The sequence below is a fragment of the Eulemur rufifrons genome, chromosome 7, assembly GCF_041146395.1.
Source record: "Eulemur rufifrons isolate Redbay chromosome 7, OSU_ERuf_1, whole genome shotgun sequence".
In the NCBI taxonomy this organism is placed as follows: Eukaryota; Metazoa; Chordata; class Mammalia; order Primates; family Lemuridae; genus Eulemur; species Eulemur rufifrons.
This window is the reverse complement of record NC_090989.1, coordinates 123,192,851-123,203,450: the sequence shown is the minus strand read 5'-3', so window position 1 is coordinate 123,203,450 and position 10,600 is coordinate 123,192,851. Positions and strand designations below refer to the sequence as shown.

General features: G+C 40.4%; 2 non-coding genes across 2 annotated transcripts; both read right to left on the bottom strand.

The window, feature by feature from the left end:
- Window positions 1–6,660: 6,660 nt before the first annotated feature.
- Window positions 6,661–6,732, bottom strand: TRNAC-GCA (transfer RNA cysteine (anticodon GCA)). Its single transcript has one exon. It is a non-coding gene; the product is annotated as a tRNA-Cys (tRNA).
- Window positions 6,733–9,314: 2,582 nt separating this feature from the next.
- Window positions 9,315–9,386, bottom strand: TRNAC-GCA (transfer RNA cysteine (anticodon GCA)). Its single transcript has one exon. It is a non-coding gene; the product is annotated as a tRNA-Cys (tRNA).
- Window positions 9,387–10,600: the final 1,214 nt, after the last annotated feature.

The following is a 10,600-nucleotide window of genomic DNA, read 5'->3' as shown; positions in this document are numbered from 1 at the left end:
TTTCTATTTCCCCTTACTTGGAGTCCCATTGCTGCAGAGCCAGGGGCAGGACTGAGCCTGGACGCTAGGCTACTAATGGGCCAATCCTCCTGCAGGGGCTGCAACCTGGTAGAAAGATTGGCTTCCTGGTCTGGCTCCAGGGACACTGAAGTCCCAGGAGCTAAACTGCACCAAACTGAGTCGTCTGGAGCCAGTGCACAGATACCAAGGAACAAGTAGAAATTACATTATAGATCAGAACCATGGCCTTAGAATGAGGCCAAGCATGAGGGATCACAATCAGAGCTGGAGAGGAGTGTGCAGTTGAGATAAAACAAATAGTCACAGCTCAGGATGAAGGCTAGAAGAGGGGGGACTTGAATCAGGCAGGCCCCCAGGAGCCGATTATGGGAGGAGGGATTGGGCAGGCCTGGTGAAAGCTTGAGTTAGATCAGCGTTTCTCAAACTTTAATGTGCATCAGTACCACCTGGAGGGCTTTTTAAAACACAGATTGCTGGGCCCCATTTCCAGGGTTTCTGATTCAGTGGGTCTTGGGAGGGACCTGGTAATCAGCATTTCTAGCCAGTTCCCAGGTGATGCTGCTGCTGCTGGTCACTTTGAGAAGCACTGAGCCAGGTAACACTGGGACTCAGGTAGAAGGGCTGGGATGACACAGGGGTGTGGGACCAAGTCTGTCGCAGCAGGAAGTATGTGCACAGGAGAGACTTCTGAGCAAAGAACCATTCATATGTGCCCTGAATCTAATTAGACATCCACATGTCCCATCCCAACAGCCCCTTCACGTTTCTTAGGCCCTACCCTCTGCTCTATGCTACACTTTACCATAGAAATGAAATCACTGTCAGAGACGAATCGCTATCCTTTACAGAGCAATCACTATGTGCCATTCACTCTGTCAACACATTATTTAGTTCTGACATCCAGCTTCTTAAGGAGAATATTATTATCCCCAATATACAAACAGAAGGAACCCATAGCTCAGTGAAATTAGTTAGCTGACCTCAAATCATTTCAGGGAACTAGAATAAAACCATAAAACTCTTCCTAATTGTATTACAATGAGAGAGGTACAGTCCTTTGTAAGCAGGAAGCCCAGTTTGCCCCAGAGTAGAAAAAAATCCATCAGGTAGCAAAATACTACATAATGAGCTTTAGTTGCCATTTCTTTCCAAAGAGAGATGAGACAGAGATGTTTAATGAAAGCTTGGATGCAATCCATTTTCTTTTAAAGTAGAATATAATTGAGAGTCCTTTGATCTTTCTCTAAGGACCCCTGCTACACAGCAACTTTCAAAAAACATCAAATACAAGTCAAGGGAAATCTTAACAGGGATCATTTCCTTCCCATTATGTGCACAATTGACCCATCTGTGGCTTATTAATTTGTAACTCTGACCCTAGGGACAAAGCCTGACTAGCTCTGTTTAATGCTAGGTCGATTATAGTTGTACAGAAAAGTCGGAAACAACTGAAATGTCTAATATATTATTTTCATAAATTTTTATAATCCATGGTAAATACCATGTGGCATTTAAAACCCATATATTTTAGAAAAATTTTAGAATACTTAATGTCATGAATAGGATACATTGTTAAATTTTTAAAAATCAGTTTATAACGATTTTAAAAATCATGTCTTAGGCTGATGTCTTAGTTTGGTGCCCACAGGAGCAGAACCTGAGTTAAGAATTCAAGTGCAAGTTTATTTGGGAGGTGACCCTCAGGGCAAGGGAAGTGCAACAGGAAAGGGGAGGGAATCAACAAAACTTGCATTATCATGTAAGTTAATACTGTGGGAAACCAAACAATTCCCCTGGGGAATTCCAAGAGCCAGTCTAGGGGGTACTGCTACTCAGACTTATCCCACAGAGTCTGGAGTATTTAAACAGCAACTTCTGTCAATCATTGTTTGAGGGCTGCTCTCACTGGCCATTGATCCTCTGGCACGTCTAGCTTGCCACAAACAGGTACAGAACAGGCCAGAAAGGCCCTTGGGGAAAGAGATGCAGAAGCTGGCAGTTGGAATCAGGCCAGAGTGAACTATTGTGGTAAATGCTGCAGGGAAAATGGGCAGAGCATGCACAGCCTCTGCTATACCTGAGTACCCCGGAACCTAGAGCTTGAGGCTGAAGCTTACGGACTATTGCTTGTTCAGAGTGCAATCTCAGGGAGCAGGAGTGAGGTGAAAGAAAGTGGGGCAGAGCAAGAAGGTTAGGTCAGCTCAAGGGTGCGTTGCTAAGTTGGCGATCACGTGATAAGTGCATCTGCTTGCTTGATCTCATAAAGCTGTCTCTCAAAAGGATGAATGAACTACCGCATCCCGGGACAATCTGTTCCCGGGAGAAGAATTTACTCCTCAACTTTTACGTCTTATTGGTGAAAGGTTTTCCCTGATTCTGCACGTGGGGGCACCAAGTGGGTCTCATGGCCTCACACACCTCGAAAGCAAGAGGGGAGCCAGGAGTGGGAGGCGAGGGCACCAGCGTGGGCAGGGCTTTGCCCATGGGCAGTTGGCAGAGGCCTTACGTACTTGGTTACCCAGTGGCAGACACTTAGACAAGGTGGCCAAGGGCCTCACAAATAGTCAAGGCTGGGAGGATTTGAGGTGCTGCCTGAGATATGCTTGATACATATTTATTCCAACTTGTGTTTAATAAATATTTTCAACACACACATAAAACATTTACATGTATGAACACAATTACGTCTAAAAAAGACAAAAGTTAAAAAAAAAATGGTGAAGATCCAGCCAAATTTTGTTTCCTCCTATATTCTTTGAAGTTTTATGCAATAAAGATAGTTTGGTTTTGTAAGGGGAAAAGATCCTGTGGACAGTTTTAGAAAGGAAGGCAGAACAGTAAACATTTTTTTTCAGTAAAATAAATTGGTAAAAATAAAGATTCTGTGTTTTACTTGATAGGCATAGACAAAATTGTCTCCTCCAATTCAAAGTTGAATCTTTTAAAAATTATTTAGAAAAACAAAAATAAGTTGCTTTTAAATGTAAGAAGTCTAACTCTTGCCTCATAATAAAATTACTGTAGTTTCTAATTAATTTTAAAGTATATTTTGTTTATACAGTCACGCACCACATAACAAACTTTTGGTCAATGATGGACCGCATATACAATGGTGGTCCCATAGGATTATGATGGAGTGAAAAATTCCTATTGCCTATTGCTGTCATAGCCATCATAATGTCATAGCTCAACGATTCCTCATGTGTCTGTGGTGATGCTGGTTTAAACAAACCCATTGCATTGCCAATCATATAAAAGTATAGAGCATACAATTATGTACAATACAAAATCCTTGGTAATGATAATAAATGACTATGTTACTGGTTTATGTATTTACTATACTATACTTTTATCATTATTTTAGAGTGTACTGCTTATAAAAAAAGTTAACTACAAAACAGCCTCAGGCAGGTCCTTCAGGAGGTATTGCAGAAGAAGGCATTGTTATTATAGGAGATAACAGCTCTGTGTGTATTATTGCCCCTGAAGACCTTCCAGTGGGACAAGATGTGGAGGTGGAAGACAGTGATATTGATGATCCTGACGCTGTGTAGACCTAGGCTAGTGTGTGTGTTTGTGTCTTAGCTTTTAACAAAAAAAGTTTTAAAAAGTAAAAAAAAAAAAAATTAAAATTTTTAAAATGAAAGAATGCTTACAGAATAGGATATAAAGAAAAAATATTTTTCTACGGCTGTACAATGTTTTAAGATAAGTTTTATGTTTTAAGCTAAGTGAGTTATTATAAGAGTCAAAAAGTTAAAAAGAATTGAAAGTTTATAAAGTAAATAATTTACAGTAAACTAAGGATAATTTATTATAATTTTATTTATTTATTTTTATTCACATGCTACACATCCAATAAAGGGCTGATACCTAGAATCTATATAGATCTCAGGAAAATCACCAAGAAAAAAATCAAACAACCCTATTAAAAAGTGGGTTAATTAGTTATTAACCTTAATAATAGAAGGTTAAGAAAGAAAAGGTTTTTATAAATTTAGTGTAGCCTAAGTGTAGTGTTAATAAAGTGTACAGTAGTGTACAGTAACGTCCTAGGCCTTCACACTCACTGACCATACTCACTAAATCACCCAGAGCGACTTCCACTCCTGCAGGCTCCATTCATGGTAAGTGCCCTATACAAGTATAGCATTTTTATCTTTTATACCATATTTTTACTGTACCTTTTCTATGTTTAGATACGCAAATACTTACCACTGTGTTTCAATTGCCTGTAGTATTCAGTACAGTAACATATAGTACAGGTTTGTAGCCTAGGAGCAAAAGGCTACACAATATAGCCTAGCTGCTTAGCAGGCTGTATCCTCTAGGTTTGTGTAAGTACACTCTGTGATGTTCGCACAATGGCCAATGACAAAATTGCCCAATGACACATTTGTTCTGTATATCTAGTATCATCCATTTATTAATTCGTCCAACTAGCCATTAGCTGTTATTCACCAAATACTTTCTGAGCCCCTACCAGTGACTGCTGATAACAAGAGGAATCGGAAAAAATTAACACTATCCAGAGGCTCAGTGGAGTGAGTAAGCTAGGTTATATGGTAGAGAAAATTAGTACTTGCCAAGTGCCCAAGTGCTTTCTTACATTTTCCACCCTCCATTGCAATTGAGTTGGGGCCATATGACTAGCTCTGTCCAAGGCACTGTGAGCAGAAGTGATGCATGTCAATCCCGGGCTAAGCAGCTGCGAACTGGCCACGTGGGCTACACCACACAGCTACAAGAGGGACAAGGACCACCAGACCTTACATGAATAAGATATAAATCTTGCCTGTGTTAAGCTACTGATATTTCAGGGTTGTTGCCACAGCATAGCCAAGCTTAGCCTGACTAATGCACAGACATATCAACAATTACAATACCCCATGTGAAAACTGATAACACAGGTAAATTTAATGTGCTGTGGAAACAGAGAAAGGTGAATTAGCAAAGCTGGAGTTGCCACATACACTTTCTTGTTTAAATTATTATTATTTGTTAGTTGACAAATAAAATTGTATATATTTATGGTACATAAAATGATGTTTTAAAATATGGAAAAATGTGGAATGACTAAATCAAGCTAATTAGCATACGCTTTACTTCACACGCTTACCATTGTTTTGTGTGGTGAGAACACTTAGAATCTACCTTCTTAGCAATTTTCAGGTATACAGTACATTGTTATTAACTATAGTCATCAAGCTGTGCAATAGAGCTCTTGAACTTATTTCTCCTGTCTAGCTGAAATTTTGTATCTTTTCACCAATATTTCCCCAATAATCGCCCCCCCCATTCTACTCTCAGCTTCTAGCCACAAGCACGTTCAATACTAAGTCATAATACCCAAGGGGAAGACCAGCTTTCACTATGGCCTTCACTTTACTGCAGATGCTTTTCTTGCTCTGGAATCCAGAGCTGACAGTCGTATGGATTATTGTTATCTAGTAAATATACCAGAGAAGCACATCCAAATTCACTGCCGCTAAAATCCAAAATGGTCCACCAAGTCACATGCCCTGTTTTGTGTGGTGAGAAGTGCAAAGTATAAGCACCTCTCTCAGTTTAGATGGAATAGCCTGACATGCCCCAGACACTGGACCCTAAATGTTTTACCTATGTGGCAGACCCTTAAATTGTTACAGTGTTTATCATTTACCCCTAACATCCTATAACAAAAAGGGTGCATTATCCTTGTGATATTTCTCCTAAAAATCTATAACCCCAGTGTAATCATGAGAAAATACCCAAAGTGAAGGTCATTCTGCAAAATATTTAGGTAGGACTTTTCATAAGTGTCAAGGTTACAGAAAAAAAAAAAAAGGAAAGACTGAAAAATTGTCAGAATTTGAAGAAGACTAAGGGGATATTACAACTAAAAGCAACATAGTATCCTTCCTGGATTGAATCCTGGGGCAGAAAAAAGATATTAGCAGAAAAAAAAATTAGTGAAATCGGAATAAAGTCTGCCATTTGGTTAATAGTGTTGCACCAGTGTTTATTTCATAGTTTCTTTTATTTTTCTTTTATTATTATTTTTAATTTACACATAATAATTGTACCAACTTATGTGGCACAGTGTGATATTTTGATACTTGTATTTTTATACATGTGTAATGACTGAATCAGGGTAATTAGCACATCCATCACCTCAAACGTTTTATTTCATAGTTTTCATAAGTATATCTTGATTATGTAATACGTTAACAGTAGGGGGAGGTAGGAGAAGAGTATACAGGACCTCTCTATACTATAACATCTTAACAATTCTTCTGTAAATCTAAAATTATAGAATTGACAAAGTCTTCCATAAAATCTGAAATAAAATAAAAAGCTTAAAGAAAGGAAGATGGAAAGGGTCTGGTTAATAAGATTGAATATACAGGAAAGAAGAAATAAAGGTACATGTGAAAAAGCAAACGTGTGTCATGCGCGGGTATGTGTATCAGGGTGTGTGACTGTGTCTGTGTGTGTGTGTTAGAGGAAAGGTGAATCTATGTGAGCCCTTAGCTCTACTGTGAGGGAATTAATGAGTGTTTGCAGGAACCTGAGAGTAAGCGTCTCCTTAAACTTTGAGCCCTGGGCGTCTTCCTGGCCTTACTCTAGTCCAGCTGCCAAGAAGCAAAAGCATGCCATAGGGGGCACCTGGATTTGAACCAGGGACCTCTTGATCTGCAGTCAAATGCTCTACCACTGAGCCATGCCCCCATGACATTAATGAACTTCATATAATCATTATTTCATTTTTATGACCTACGTCACACCTCATAAATATCTTTTGTGTCTGTGCTACTCATTCATCCTGTTTCCTTCTAACCATACTTATTGCTTTCCCCAGAGCATGTATGCTTATTCTCTTCCCAGCAAGTGAAGCTCAGTGCTGTAGCCTCAGTTTAATTTTCCAGCTTTTAAAATATACCACCAGATGCCTATAGATCCCTTGGCATAGCACTGAATGTTTTGAGCAGCAGGGCCTACAAACAAGTATTGGACGTGGGGGGATCTTTACTGGGGATGCACAAATGGGCTTCAGGGGTTCATGTTCTGCTCTGAAAGTATAGGCAAATTTTGTGTATTTGCACATACTGTATAATGTGCATGTTTTCAAAGGGGACCTCATCTAGGACCAGCTGTCTCATTTTACATTAAAAAAAAAAAAGAAAAACAAACAAACAAAAATCCCTGGATACTCCAAAGCCCAAAATTCAACTTTGAACACCCCCAATTCTTATTCCCTTAAGTTCCAATCTGAGGACTCAATCTTGTATATCTCCACGGTTGAGCAAAAAAGTCAAGGAAATCTTTGTCATTGCAACAGATTCTCCCTGACGATGCCTGTCAGCTGCTGGAGGGCCAGGGAGCAAACAGCCGCCAGAGCTCCAGCTCACACATTGTCTGAGGGCCCCAGACACCCACTCCCAGCCTCTCCACTTTGATACCCAGCAGGAACCTCAGACTTCAAAACCAGTATGCCCAAAACTAAGCTTGTCATCTTGCCCAAACCTGCATCTCCCCATATTTTGCTTTGTTGTAATAATAATAGCTCATATATATTGGGCATTTGCAATGCACCAGGCATGGTACTAAAAGTTCTACCCACAACTTCCCATGTAATCATCAAAAAAAATCTCATAAAATAAGTACTATTAATATTAGTAGTACATTGAATTTGCAGGTTGGAAACTGTGGCACAGAGTGATTGAAATACGTGGCCCAAGGTCACACAGCTAGCAGACGGTGGGGCCGAGAGTCCAGTGTAGGCTCAGGGCTGAGTGCAGGGCCTGCCTACTTAACCAGCTGATCAGCCTCCTCCCTATCTTGGTTGTTGACTCTAGCAACTCTAGTCATCTAGCAACTCTAGTCTCCTCCCACTCCCTCCTCCCCAGTTCTAGTGAATTGCTGGATGCTGTTGATTTTACCTTTGACACTGGTTATATCCACCCCCCCCACACACACCCAGCACTGTCAGTGCCACTACCTCCTAAACAGCCTCCTGGCCTCCACCCAACATGTCACCCTCTACTGCTCCCAGAGCAGCCTGCTTGAAAACTAAATCCATCTAGATCACTCCCCTTTAAATGCCTTCACAATAAACTTCTCTTAGCACGACTTGCTAAGTTCTTCCCATCAGATCTTTACCAGCCTTTTCAGCTTCATCATCTTCTGACATTCCTCATATCACATTTTGTGCTCCAGCTGCCTCCAACTGCATCCACCTGGCTCCAGCCTCTGTCCATGCTATTTCCTCTGTCTAGAACTACAACCACCCCTCTCCACCGCCCCCACCTCCATTCCACCTTCCATCTGTGAGCTATTATTCATCTTTGAAACCCTGGTTGGACATCAGCTTCTCTTGAAGCTTCCCTTAACTTCCCTTCCTCTGGACAGAAGTTTCACTGTGTCTTCCACATTACTACACTTAGCACAGCTCAGCATAGTGGATAGTGCTCTGTTTTCTTATTTTACATTCCTACATCCTGAATGAGAGCAGACTGAGGACAGAGGCTGTGTCTTGTTCACCTTTGGATTCATGCTTTGCACAGTTCTGGTACATAGTGCATAGTGTATGTTGTTCAAATTGATCCAAAGACAGAGCATTGCCTGTGTTGTGGTTGGGAGTTAGACCTAGACTAGGGCCTGACCTTTGGCCCTATGCCTGGGTCCTAAATGAAGGTACCCAATGTGGGGTGCTTGGCTGTAGCAAATGAATAGGGGATGGAAGGTAATGGATATTCCTCAAGTTTTAGAGAAGCGAAAAGTGCAGTTGCTTAAACCTCAGACCAGTTCATGTTATCCCCAGCAATGTTCTATGGATAAAGACAAAAGTCTATTCTTGACTTTCTCCAGGGCACTGCAAAGCACGGGCACAGTCATAAAGTCCTGCGTTTTCCTTGCAGCCGAAAGGTTCTAAAACTCCATGGACAATAATAGGACCTTGGGAGCATTGCTAAGTAGGATTTTGTCACACAGCTTTTAACATTAGGACAACAATATGGGTAGTATACTGAAGTCATGGAGAGAATGTGCTCTGAGTTCAACTCCTGAACCTTCGTTTTATAGCTTTTTGACCTTCAGCAAATTACTAGCACCTCCAAGTCTCAGTCTCCCCATGTAAAATGGAAATACTAATAGTATGTATCTTATAAAATTTTGGTGAGAAATGGAGGAGATAATCAAAGACTGGTGCCTGGTATATTCTAAGAATATAAGGACATTAGTTATTATTCAATCAGCCATGAACCACAGAAAATAATAAAGTCAAAGTCAATCCATACAAAACAAAAAGGCAGAGGGGGCACCTGGATTTGAACCAGGGACCTCTTGATCTGCAGTCAAATGCTCTACCCCTGAGCTATACCCCCAGTGGAATAACCTTGCTTTTATAGTCTATCTATCTCTAAAAATTCTTGTTCTAAAAACCTCCAATGACTCAGGGGAGCTATAATTAGAGTTATAATGTTGCCTAGTGAGATTCTGGGCGTTACAAGTTTTAGAAGAGGTTTATTATGATAAAAGACAGAACTCCTGAGAACTAAGTTTTCAGAACCAAAAAACTCTTCTTAGACTCACCAGTACCCAAAGCCTCATTCCTATCCACCATATTTCACATAAACCAAAACTCAGTTCCAAGGAAAAATAATCAGCTTCTCTACAAATGGCAACATCAATTTAATGTGGATGATTGGATTCCTGTCATGCTTCCCTTAGCCAAAGCTCCTAGCAACTGAGATTCTCATTCCTCCTTATGACTTCACAGAACTGAGCTCATAACTGGCACTCAGTAGATATTTGTTACATTAAATTGACTTTGGAAAAAATATATATAAATCACAATTTGTGTGAAATATGTTTTCCAAGCCATAACTGTAAGATGATTTTTGTCAAATAAAAACAAATGGTCAGTGAGTTACATTCCTATGTAGCATAACTTGCCTGAAACATGCATGGAATACTGTCAACTTCAAAAGGTCATTTGAGGAAGAGAAACAAGGCTTCAGACAAGAGCCTCTTAATCAATTAAGTAAATTATTTATCCTGGTCCTACCACCAAAGATTCCTTTTCAACTTTCAAACACACCCACAATTATAGCACCTGTATTTCTTGACCTCATGAACACCTCCTCTAGCCCTAATAAATTGTGCAAGTTCTTCTTATAGAAATCTTGCATGTTGGGGCCTATTGGGAAATCTCTCTTCTGCCAATTTCCTAGGCCACGTACATTATTCAGGCCTTTCCAGAGGATCCTAAGCTTGGGATGGTCATTTTGTGTCAGAATTGTGGTTGGGTTGGGAGGTGAGGAGAGAGGAGGGGCTCCCGCACCCCAGACTGCAATTGAGAGCTAAGAAAGGAATCACAATGCACGCTTTGCTAATTGTTGCTTTCTCACCCTGGACATCAGTGGGAGTTGAGATTTTAGCAGTAACAGATGTACTGTGTGCTTCATGTCAAAGAACCCCAGTGCCGGAAGGGATTTAGAGATCATTTATCCTAACCACTTCTTTTGTAGAATAAGAAACACATACGGAGAGAAGCTGAAGAGCCTTGCTTAAAATCTCAGGCACATCAGTAGCAAAC